Source organism: Pelodiscus sinensis, chromosome 2, assembly GCF_052426305.1.
Source record: "Pelodiscus sinensis isolate ZL-2025 chromosome 2, ASM5242630v1, whole genome shotgun sequence".
In the NCBI taxonomy this organism is placed as follows: Eukaryota; Metazoa; Chordata; order Testudines; family Trionychidae; genus Pelodiscus; species Pelodiscus sinensis.
The window spans coordinates 19,222,831-19,232,970 of NC_143053.1; positions in this window are offsets into that span (position 1 = coordinate 19,222,831).

Here is a 10,140-nt window from a genome sequence, read left to right on the forward strand (position 1 = left end):
TATGACAACGTGGTCCCACCAGTCGGAACTGGGCTCCCACTGCCAGAAGCGGCGTTCCACGGTGTGCAGGAGAGGATGGGGGGAATTTGATGCATGAGGAGTGCCAGGGCTTGGGTCAAGAGGTCCCCAAGGCCGGGTTGGTTATCGTGCTCTTGCAGCGCCACCTGGGCAGGCTGCATGAACTGCACCATGAGGCACAGCACAAGGCCCAAGAGCCTGGCACTGCTTTGCAGCAACTCCAGCTCCATGTTGAAGTGCTATGGCATTCGCAAGCACAGCCAGATCATGTGGCATCAGTTTGGTGTCCTCCGAGGGGGTAGTCGGTCAGCGAAGTGGGTGAGAGGTGGCTGTAGAGGAGCACCAGTCTCAGCTAGCCACAGGCAGCAGCTGCAAGAAGTGACTACTCTCTCGATACTCTCCCTAGAGTGCTTGCAGGGGCTTTAAATGCCGTTCAGGCTCCAATCACTGTGGACGCGCTCTTTCAGAATAATTCTGTGCTATTTCGATGGTGCCTTGTAGAGTGGACGCGCTATTTCAAAACAGTTATTTCAAAATAAGTTATTTTGAAATAATGTCCCAGTGTAGACATGCCCAGAGGCATCTCTGGACTGACTTTAATCAAGCTAGTAGTACTAAAAAAAGCGGCAAAGACACAGCAACATGGGCATCAGTTCAGGTTGGAAAAGCTGACATGATTTTCTCCCTCTTCCACCCCAAGTAGGTATTTGTGCTGGTAGATTCCGTCTTTGCATCTTCACTGCTATTTTTACTCAACTATCTAGGTTAAAACCACTGTGGGATTGCCCACAAGAGCTGCAAATCGCACCTGTTTGCGGCGTACCTTTACTCTGACTGTGCGGCCATCAGCGAGCCACAATCTGGGGCACAGATCCCTGATATTAAAATGGGGATAATGTTCATTTTCTCTCATCCTTTGTTGATCATGCCCATCTAGGGGATAGGCTGTTTGGAGCGGAGATTCTCCTCTTACATGTTGACCGAGTCTGCCCAAATGGGGCTCGGCTCTTCGTTAGGGGTTGCAAATGTTGCTACAATGCTCACTGATTTTTTTTTTTTTTTTTTTTTTGAGATGCAACAAATATGAAGGTTTGGTTCTTTAAAAAAATTTTTTTTTACTGAGTTGCTAAGGTCTGTTTCAGATTAAAGATTTGAACATGGGTCTCCTCCATGCCAAGCGAGGGCTAAGGGCTGTGGCAGAAGCATCAAGGTTACTCCCTCCTTCTTCTTAGGGCTGTTTTGTGAATGGCTGAAACTATTCCTGTCAAATCTGTGATGAGTTTTGGGTTGATCAAAACTAAGATTTTTGTCCATCTGACTGAAAAAGTTCACCCCGTTCCAGTTCTGAGAGCCCCTCTAGGTGGAAAGGTCCTTAAATAAGGGATTCTAGTGTCATTTGGCAGTCTGAAATGTACTGTTCAAGTGAGCTGGCTCTTTCCTAACCACTTCCGCCTAAATGTGATTAAGTGGATCTCGTTTCAAAGTGACTTATGGTAAATGTCTGTAGGCAAACTGCTCTCTTTTAAAAAAACAATGGCTTTGTGAGTAAAGCGACAATACTTCCTATGCTGCTCAGTCTGTACCTTCTCTCTATAGGAAATGCCATAAAATAACCAGTGAAATTATGTTTCTGTGTATTGGGTGGTGAGGGAAGACTTCTGTATGACACAAACTGTTCCTGTTTCCTTGAGAGAAACTGTCCTGCTGATGCTCAGCAAGCACAACACGTCAGGATGATGCTCAATGTTCAGTTCAAAGGTCTATGGGCCTCACCCAACTTCCACTGAAGTCAACAGATAGTCTCCAGTGGGAATTGAAATGGATCCTCCAGGTGTAAATCAAAATATACCTTATTTCTTCAGTATCGCCTATCAGGGGACCTGACAAGCTGTGTGGGCCCTTGGGCAAGGTGAGGAGAGCATCTCTGTGCTCCTGGAAGAGGCGGGGCCTAGCTGGAAATGGGGCCAAGGACAGCCAGTCCTCCATCCCACCCAGAGCACAGTGCAGCCTCCAGCCCTCAGGGCCACATGGAGCATGCAGCTCTGGCAGCGATTTAAAGGGGCTGAGGCAATTGCCCCTTCCCTCCCCCATCATCGCCCCCATTCCATTGTCTCGTTGTGTTGACCATCCCATTCTACACTGTCTATGGTGCTAGTCATCATGTTCCTGCTTCTCCTGCAGCCGCTGACGTGCTTCGTTCCATGCCTTCCCTCACACGTGGAACGTAACTTCTGAGCTGCTCTAGAAAGCTGCTTCCATTGCCTCATTCAAATCCCAGCAGCCACATGGGCAGCAGAAGTTGATAAGGGGCCCTTTTAGATCCCAGCTTCTCTGTGCAGCCTATGGTGCCTTCCTCCTCTGACGTTACCATCTCGGCTCATCATGGAGCTGTCCATACCCCTTTGTCTGACCTCAGCCTTATCCTCACTGACACTGGAACCCTGCACCACTTCAGAATATATTAAGCAGCCTATTAAAACAATGCAGGCATGCCCAAAGCAATTCCAAGCAACCAAGCTAGTCTTTTTACTTCCTGTCCATTCCCTATTCATGTAAATTATGGGCCTGATTCTAGCCTCCTTCCCCCACAGTCAGCAGTACCATTCATGGAGCAAGGGACTATTCCAGTGTGACAGTCTGGCCTGCATAAGGCCAAGGAATTGTCTTCCTATTGGCTTAAGTGTCAAGCACACTTGGGGAGGGGGCTAGAAAATGATTAACAATGGTGCTGATTTGTCTTTACCCATGTGGTATCTGCAGCTGTCAATTATCCATTCAGCACAGTGAGCGTACAAATACCAGCAACAGTAGGGTATGTGGTGTTGTCCAATTACTGCACCACCAGTAGCTTGTGCCTTGCACTTTAATTAATTGGCAACAACTGCACACTCACTCCTTTGTGCTTATTGCTTAATTTATTTACTTAATTAATTTAGGCAGAAGAGTCCTCCATGGTTCCAGCTGTCTGGCTTTCCCCAGCTAGAGGTACATGCAATCAATTAGCTCCACCAGTTTAAACAACAGAAGCTCAATATATGCTGCCTTTGTATACTACATTTCAGGCTTATACAAACTGTTTAGTAGTATTGTGCTTTAATGTCATATAACTCAGTCCAGCCATGTTAGACTTCTTATGATTCATTTTATACACATACAGTGCTGAATAGAGTTGACCTAACAATTATTTAGTTGCGACTAGGGTGTATGGGGGAGGTTCACTGGCCAAACCTCCCCCCCCCAAAAAAAAACCCTGAAAAAAAGGTTTTTTTGAGGTGAAGCCCAAATGGATATTTTCGGGGTTTTTTTATTTTTCCAAAATGAAAAACCAATTTTTTGTTTTTTGTTTTGAGTCAAATAAAACATTTTGTTAACCTCTGGACACTTTTTTTTTATTCAGTTTTCATTTTGTTTATTTGTTTCATTTTTGAGTGTTACTCATTTTTGTTTTGTTGTTTAAAATAACTTTAGCTAAAGTTTGAAATTCATGTTAAAATCATACTTCAAAGTCAACATTTCTTTTTAAGATGCCCACATAAAACATTTTTGACTTGCAGTCAAAATCTTTCAAAAGCTATTTGCAGAATTTTACCTGATTTTTGTGAATAGTTTCAGTTGTTCTGAAACTGCATTTGTCAGTGAATAAACTGTTCATCCAAAAATGTTGCTTAACTCAGCACCGAAGACAAATGTGATATTTATTATTTTATATGATAGCGGGTGTCCAGATAAAATAATAATCTGTGCTTTAAAAGGAACACTTAAAATGTGATACCAGTACAACATCTAAAAATGAAAAGAATTTGCTTTATATAATCTAAAAAGCCAAAGTACTGTTGCAAAGCACACAACATGTAAGCAAAATGATTGGCGGGGGAGGGAGGAGAAGGGAAGTGATTGGCAAATGGCTTGTTTTATACTCTCCCTCATTTGTCCCTCTGATAGTGATTTCATGAAGGCACCCTAGCAATGTGATTCTTGGATAGGAACTGCCAAGGAAATTCTTATCAGTCCTGGTGGGTGAGCTCTGACTTTTCATACATTTATAGTAGAACTATAAAGCCCTGGACAATTTGTTTCCATCTACTTACAAAGCAGCCACTTCCCTTCAGGAAATGTTTTTGAATTGCCACAGGTTGAACCTCTCTAGTCCAGCACTCTCTCTGGTCTGGCAACATCCATGGTATATGGCATGATTTTAGTTAGCCAGATGTGGCCAAGTTTCCCGCAGTCCCATAAAGTTTGTTTACAGCCACTAGTCCTGGCTCTCAGTGTTCTGTGCTGTTATTTAGCTCTAATTTACCCCTAAATGTCTTCTAAGAGCCCAGTAAGCAGTGGAAGTGTTGGTCATGCTGCTAGACAATATTGACCTCCCATGGTCTGGCACCAGTAGGTCCTGAGGGTGCTGGACTAGAGAGGTTCAAACAATAGATAGTAACAGCAGAATGGATGCCAAGATGCAAAGGTCCGAATTTGCTAATCAAGGTGAGCTATAAGCCTGTATCAGATCAAATGGAAGTCATTCCATGGGTTTGGCATCAAGGTCTTAGGGCAGTAGTCACCAACCAGTAGATCAGAATCTCCTGGTAGATCTTGGAGCCTCTGACAGGTGATACTGACTGCTTTGGCCAAGAGGCTATTAAGTGCTGGCACTTCAGCTGCCCTGCTACTGCTGTACATCTCCTGCCCTTTGCCTTAGAGCTGTTCCCCTCAGGAGCTTCCTACTTTCTGGGCAGGGCAGGGGAGGCAGAGGAGGGCTGCTTATGTCAGGATGCTAGGTAGGAGAGGGGGCACCCTATCTCCACAGAGCAGAGAGGGGGAACAGCAGGACTTGGGATGGAATTTGTTGGCTGCTTTTGGGAGTGGTTCAGGTCCAGGGTAGGGGTGAGCCTGCCTTAGCCCCACTGTATCACCACCCAGGAGCCACCTGAGGTACACAGTGCCCAGCTGGATTCCATATCCCAAAACCCTACCCCAGTCATGAACCCCCTCCTGCACTCCAGGCTCCTGCCCTAATCCCAAGCACCCCTGCATCCAAATGCTCTTCTAGAGCCTGCACCTAGAACCCCCTCTAGTACCCCAACTGCTTGCCCCAAACTCAGATCAGAGCCCTTAATCCAAGACCAGAGCCTGCACCCCAATCCTCTTCCCCAGCCTGGTGAAAGTGAGGGAGGATGGGGGGGGGGAAGGAAGGAGGATAGAGTGAGCAGGGGTAGGGCTTCAGAGAAGGGATGTGAAGGAGGTGGGGCAAGGGTGTTTGGGTTTGAGGTAGATCTTGGATTGCACTTTAAGCATGGGATCACTTTCTGAATTTGAAAAGTTTGGAGACCACTGTCTTAGGGTCTCTTTATACCACAGCTGGGAGCATGCCTCTTGGTGCAGATAGACATACTTGTGCTAGCTCTGCTCAAGTAAACATGCAAGAAAACAGCAGGCAACTGTTGAGGCATAGGCAGAGGTCAGGCTAGTCATCTGTCTCGAAACTTTTTTGGACCACTGCAGTCCCAGTGCAATTTTTAGTGGGCTAGGTCCAGCAGAGCTAGGATGTATCCCTTTAGTCATGTTCCCAGCTGCTGTGAAAAGACGCCCTAACAGCTAGCCAGGGATGGAGCCAAAACAGGAGGAGAGCAGAATCTGATGTGGTGTTCCTGATTAGGAAGCAGTGATAGTTTGTAAATCTGGGAGCTGTCATCAGTGGGCAAACCCGTAAACCCATGGGAACCACGTCCTTTGCTGGGGTAGCTATGTTGAAATGGTTGGAATTAAATCCAGTTATACCAGCTGAACATTTGATGTTCATTTCTAGATTGAAATGTACACGGAGCCCATTCAAGATGCACAAGGCAGGAGTGTGTATGTGTTAAATGAGCAGGAAACTAACAGGAACATACCCTTTGGGTGTTTGGGCCCCTGGCCAATCTCATGTTCTGCATTAAAATCAAGGAACACTTTGTCAGACTGGGCTGCCCCTGAGCCCTTCAACCAGCTACTGATCAATCTTAGACCTTTCTATGGGCTAGATATTGGGACATTATGAACACTCGCTCCACTGCCATTGACTTCAGAGGGAACTGAAGGTACTTGTTAGAGCTGGCCAGAAAATGGGGAGGAGGAATTTCTGGTGAAAACTGATAGAAAATTGAAACATAAAATTAAATTTTAGCAATTTTGACTTCTTGTCAAAACCTGAAACTTGATTTTTTTCTTCAGTTTTTGAGTTTGTGGCTTTCTGATGAAAAATAAAAGCAATCTAGAACAGCAGACATGATCCACAAAACTCTTTGCTTAGTAAAAATCTATCAAACATTTTTCATCCTGCCCTAAACTTCATCAGCCTCACACAGCTGCTTGGCAACTTGCTACTTTTTGCAGGGGAAGAGTGGAGACAAGTTGGGAATGCCGTACATCTTCACAGCTAAGCTGGTGGCTGGCTTGCTGGTGTAAAGGAGAAGGGTAACCTCAGACTCACTGCAACTCTCCTGAACAAGTATCCATCACACAAAACCATTCAATTTCCATCGATTTAATGACAATACTCAACAGAATAATGTCACAGCAACTGACCATTGGTTTTGATAGGATGAATGCCACCTGCTCCGAGTGGGGAAAAATCTGATTTTCCATGATATTTATTTTCCATTGATGCCTCCACATGTATGTAGCAGCAGGAGGAGTCCAGTATTCCATGGCAATGTTTAACTTCACCAGCATGATCTCTTTAAGTATGTGCATTTAATAATATCTCTCTTGATATGAATGGGCTCTCAGATTACAGCAGTCTTGGCTGCATGTAGGCTAGCTTACACTTAGGAAGCACCTAGTATCTAAAAATCTCTGGCTGTGTCTACACTGGCACGATCTTGCACCAAAGCGGCTGCTCTTGCGCAAAAACTTGCTGCCTGTTTACACTGGCCGTGTGTTCTTGCGCAAGTAAACTGACGTTCTACTGGATAAAATCAGGGCTTCTTACACAAGAACTATGATTCTCCCACTCAGGAATAAGCCCTCTTGCACAACTGTTCTTGCGCAAGAGGCCAGTGTAGACAGGCAACATGAATTTCTTGCGCAAGAAAGCCTTATGGTTAAAATGGCCATCAGAGCTTTCTTGCGCAAGAGAGCGTCTACACTGGCATGTGCTTTTGCGCAAGAGCATCCATGCCAGTGTAGATGCTCTCTTTTGGAAGAGTTCTTGCACAAGATCATGCCAGTGTAGACGGAACCTCTGTGTTTTACAGACATTAAAGCAGGGAGGTTAATAGTAATTAATTGCTTTGCAAATGTGGAAAACAAGACATGGAGAGATTTAGTGCTGTCTTTAAAACTGTGCCAAAAGCTGGCGCTTGTCTAGGATATTCCTATGGCTGTAACTATGATACAATTGTGCTACTGCAAACTCCCAGTGCAGGCAGGTTGTACCAATGCTGTACATCTTCACACCAGTGTCTGGATTTACCTGGGTACGTGTTCTGATCTCAAAAGCTATACATGAGCACCAAAATCTAAGTCAGGAGCGGGAAACCTTTTTTGGGCCAGGGGCCACTGACCCACAGAAAAATCAGTCGAGGGCCACACACTGAGAAGCAAAAAAAAAAAAAAAAAAAAACCCAAAACCCCTGTCTGGCCCCTGACTGAGAAGGAGAAAGCCATTTCCCACGTTCTCCTTACACGCCAAAGCCTTTGGGTGCCCAGGCTAGATTTTGTGTGTTCCAGCCCGGCAGGGGGACTGGAACACCAGCACAGGATCCCCAAAGCTGGGAGGGAGCCCCGAGCCGTGGGGTCCAGATCCAGGAAACTGGGGGCTACATCCAGCCTCTGGGCCTTAGGTTCCCTACCCCGATCTAAGTGGTTTGGGGCCGAGCATTTGTATTTTCTGTGCAAGTCAATAATGTCTACATTGTTTTCATCTCTGACCTTTTCACCATTATTCTGTTATGTAGTACTAGAAGATTTACCCGGCGTTGCTCGGGTCCTTAACTCAAATACGTTTTGTTTTCATTCATTTAAATCTTTGCTCTGGGGTGGGGCTGGGGATGAGCAGTTCAGTACGCAGCCTGCCCTGGGGACAAAGGACAACCCTAGCCTTCTCACCACAGAAGCTTGGGGCTAAGTAAAAACCACCTGTTCATAACTGCTGCAGCTCCAGTGGGCGCAGCTGTGGGGAGGGTGTGTGTGTGTGCATGTACCCAAGTTGGGGGACAGACAGACAGACACACACAGAAATAGACAAACTCTCTGAAATATATAGTAGATAGCTGCCCCTTTTTCCACCCCTGCTGTCCCATTGATGCCCCTCTGTGATCATTCTACAGTATAACTCTCCCTCCTACCAGACCTCTGTCTTTCCATTTTATGAGAAACCATCAAATTCCAGGCATATCCTAATATCTTGGCACAACCAAACCATTACTTTGTTTTAAGTTATGATGAGAGGAAGCTTGGATACTAAATTTGGTCGTCCTAGCTCTTACCCTTGAGGAGAAGTTCTTGAACAAACCAACTCAGACAGACATACAAACGCTCTTAATTATATAGTAGATTTTGTCTAATGGTAGTGCTGAAAAGTCCCCCAGGATTGGAACTTCATTGGGCTAGGCAATATGCACATAAGAGATGGTCCCTGCCCTTACAAGCTGATAATCTATCTAGAGACATGCACATGTGACAGTATAGTAGGGAAGAGAAGATGATGGCAATGAAAATAGGATCAGACAATTACATAGGCAGCTATTGTGCAGCTGTCCCCAGCCAATGCACAAGCAAACCATTATTAACTGGCTACTTTCTTGTGGACTTTACAGCAGATGTTGGTATGGAAGAGGGATTTGAAAGAAAAATGCTTTTAAAGATTAAGGGTCCAATTCAGTAAAGCCGTTGTCCACATGTAAGATTGCCAGATTCTGCTGGTTTCTATGCATATAGGTTTCCCGCCCCCCCATACACACACATTAGTATTGCTAACGTGAGACACCCTTGAAGCAAGGGCATCTGAAGTGATGTGCGTGCTAACTGCACACAACGTTGACTGTGAGAGCTGGGCACTCCTGCATCTAGTCAAAGTGTGAAGGAATAGGCAGAGAAGCAGACAAGTGGGCCAGTGAGGCTAGTAGCATTGATGAAGCAGAGGAGGTAAGAGGGTGACAAAGCTCAGAAAGAGGGGATTGGCTGCATTGTAAGATTAATTGGTTGATGTGTGCAAGATGCTTAGAAAAAATACAGTACTCGCTAAGGAGTGCTGTTGCTTGTTACTCATCACTGTATCTGATACAAGTTCAAACAATCTTGTGTTTATACCGTCTCTCCCTCTTTTAAAATTTCTCTTTGCAATTCCTCTGTAACCTTTCCTTTTCCAGGGAGTCCTGTGGTGTGTATGGCTAGCAGGACATGCTTGCAATAGGTTAAAAAGAGTAATAACAGAGACCACATTAGAACTCTTACAACATACACAATTTGCTTTCTTGGCAGGAGCTCTACTAATTCCTAGTGAAAGGGCACAGCAGAATGCAGGATGTTGGTGCTCAAAAATACGTAAATATGACTTATATACAAAGAGCTTGATTCTAATTAGGGGCAGGGGAGCCAGCTGGGGCAAAATCAAAACCTAGTCCCCACCCTTCACTCAAAGCTTGAACCCAAAAATCTTTTAATAGACACAAATATGTTTGGTTACATTTGGTTTGTAAAGTTTATTTTGGCTCTTAAACTTCCTCCTTTTGGACAGGCCTGGAAGTGGGAGGAACTGAAACAGCAGAACAGAATTTGTCCTCATAATATTTCCAGAAATTGTAAGTACTGGCAAACTCACAAAGAAATTGCCCAGTGCTCCCTTAGCTGAAAGATCAGGCAAGGTTATGTTCTTTCTACTGATACAAAAGGGACCAAGTTCTCCATTGCTTTACAGCAGTGATGGCCCTCAGGCCTCAGGTTGCCCACATGTGGCCTATTGGGGTTTTGTGCAGGGTAAGGATGTAAGTGAGTAGTCAACTATCCATAAGCCTAGGCTTATCAGGTAGTTGAGTTGACTACTCACATTTCCCCCCTAGAGGCAACAAGGGCGTGGAGGAGAAGGGGGAGGGAAGCAGGAGCTGGTGCTGGGGAAGCCGGCTTGAAAGCAAGGCTTGTACCTTA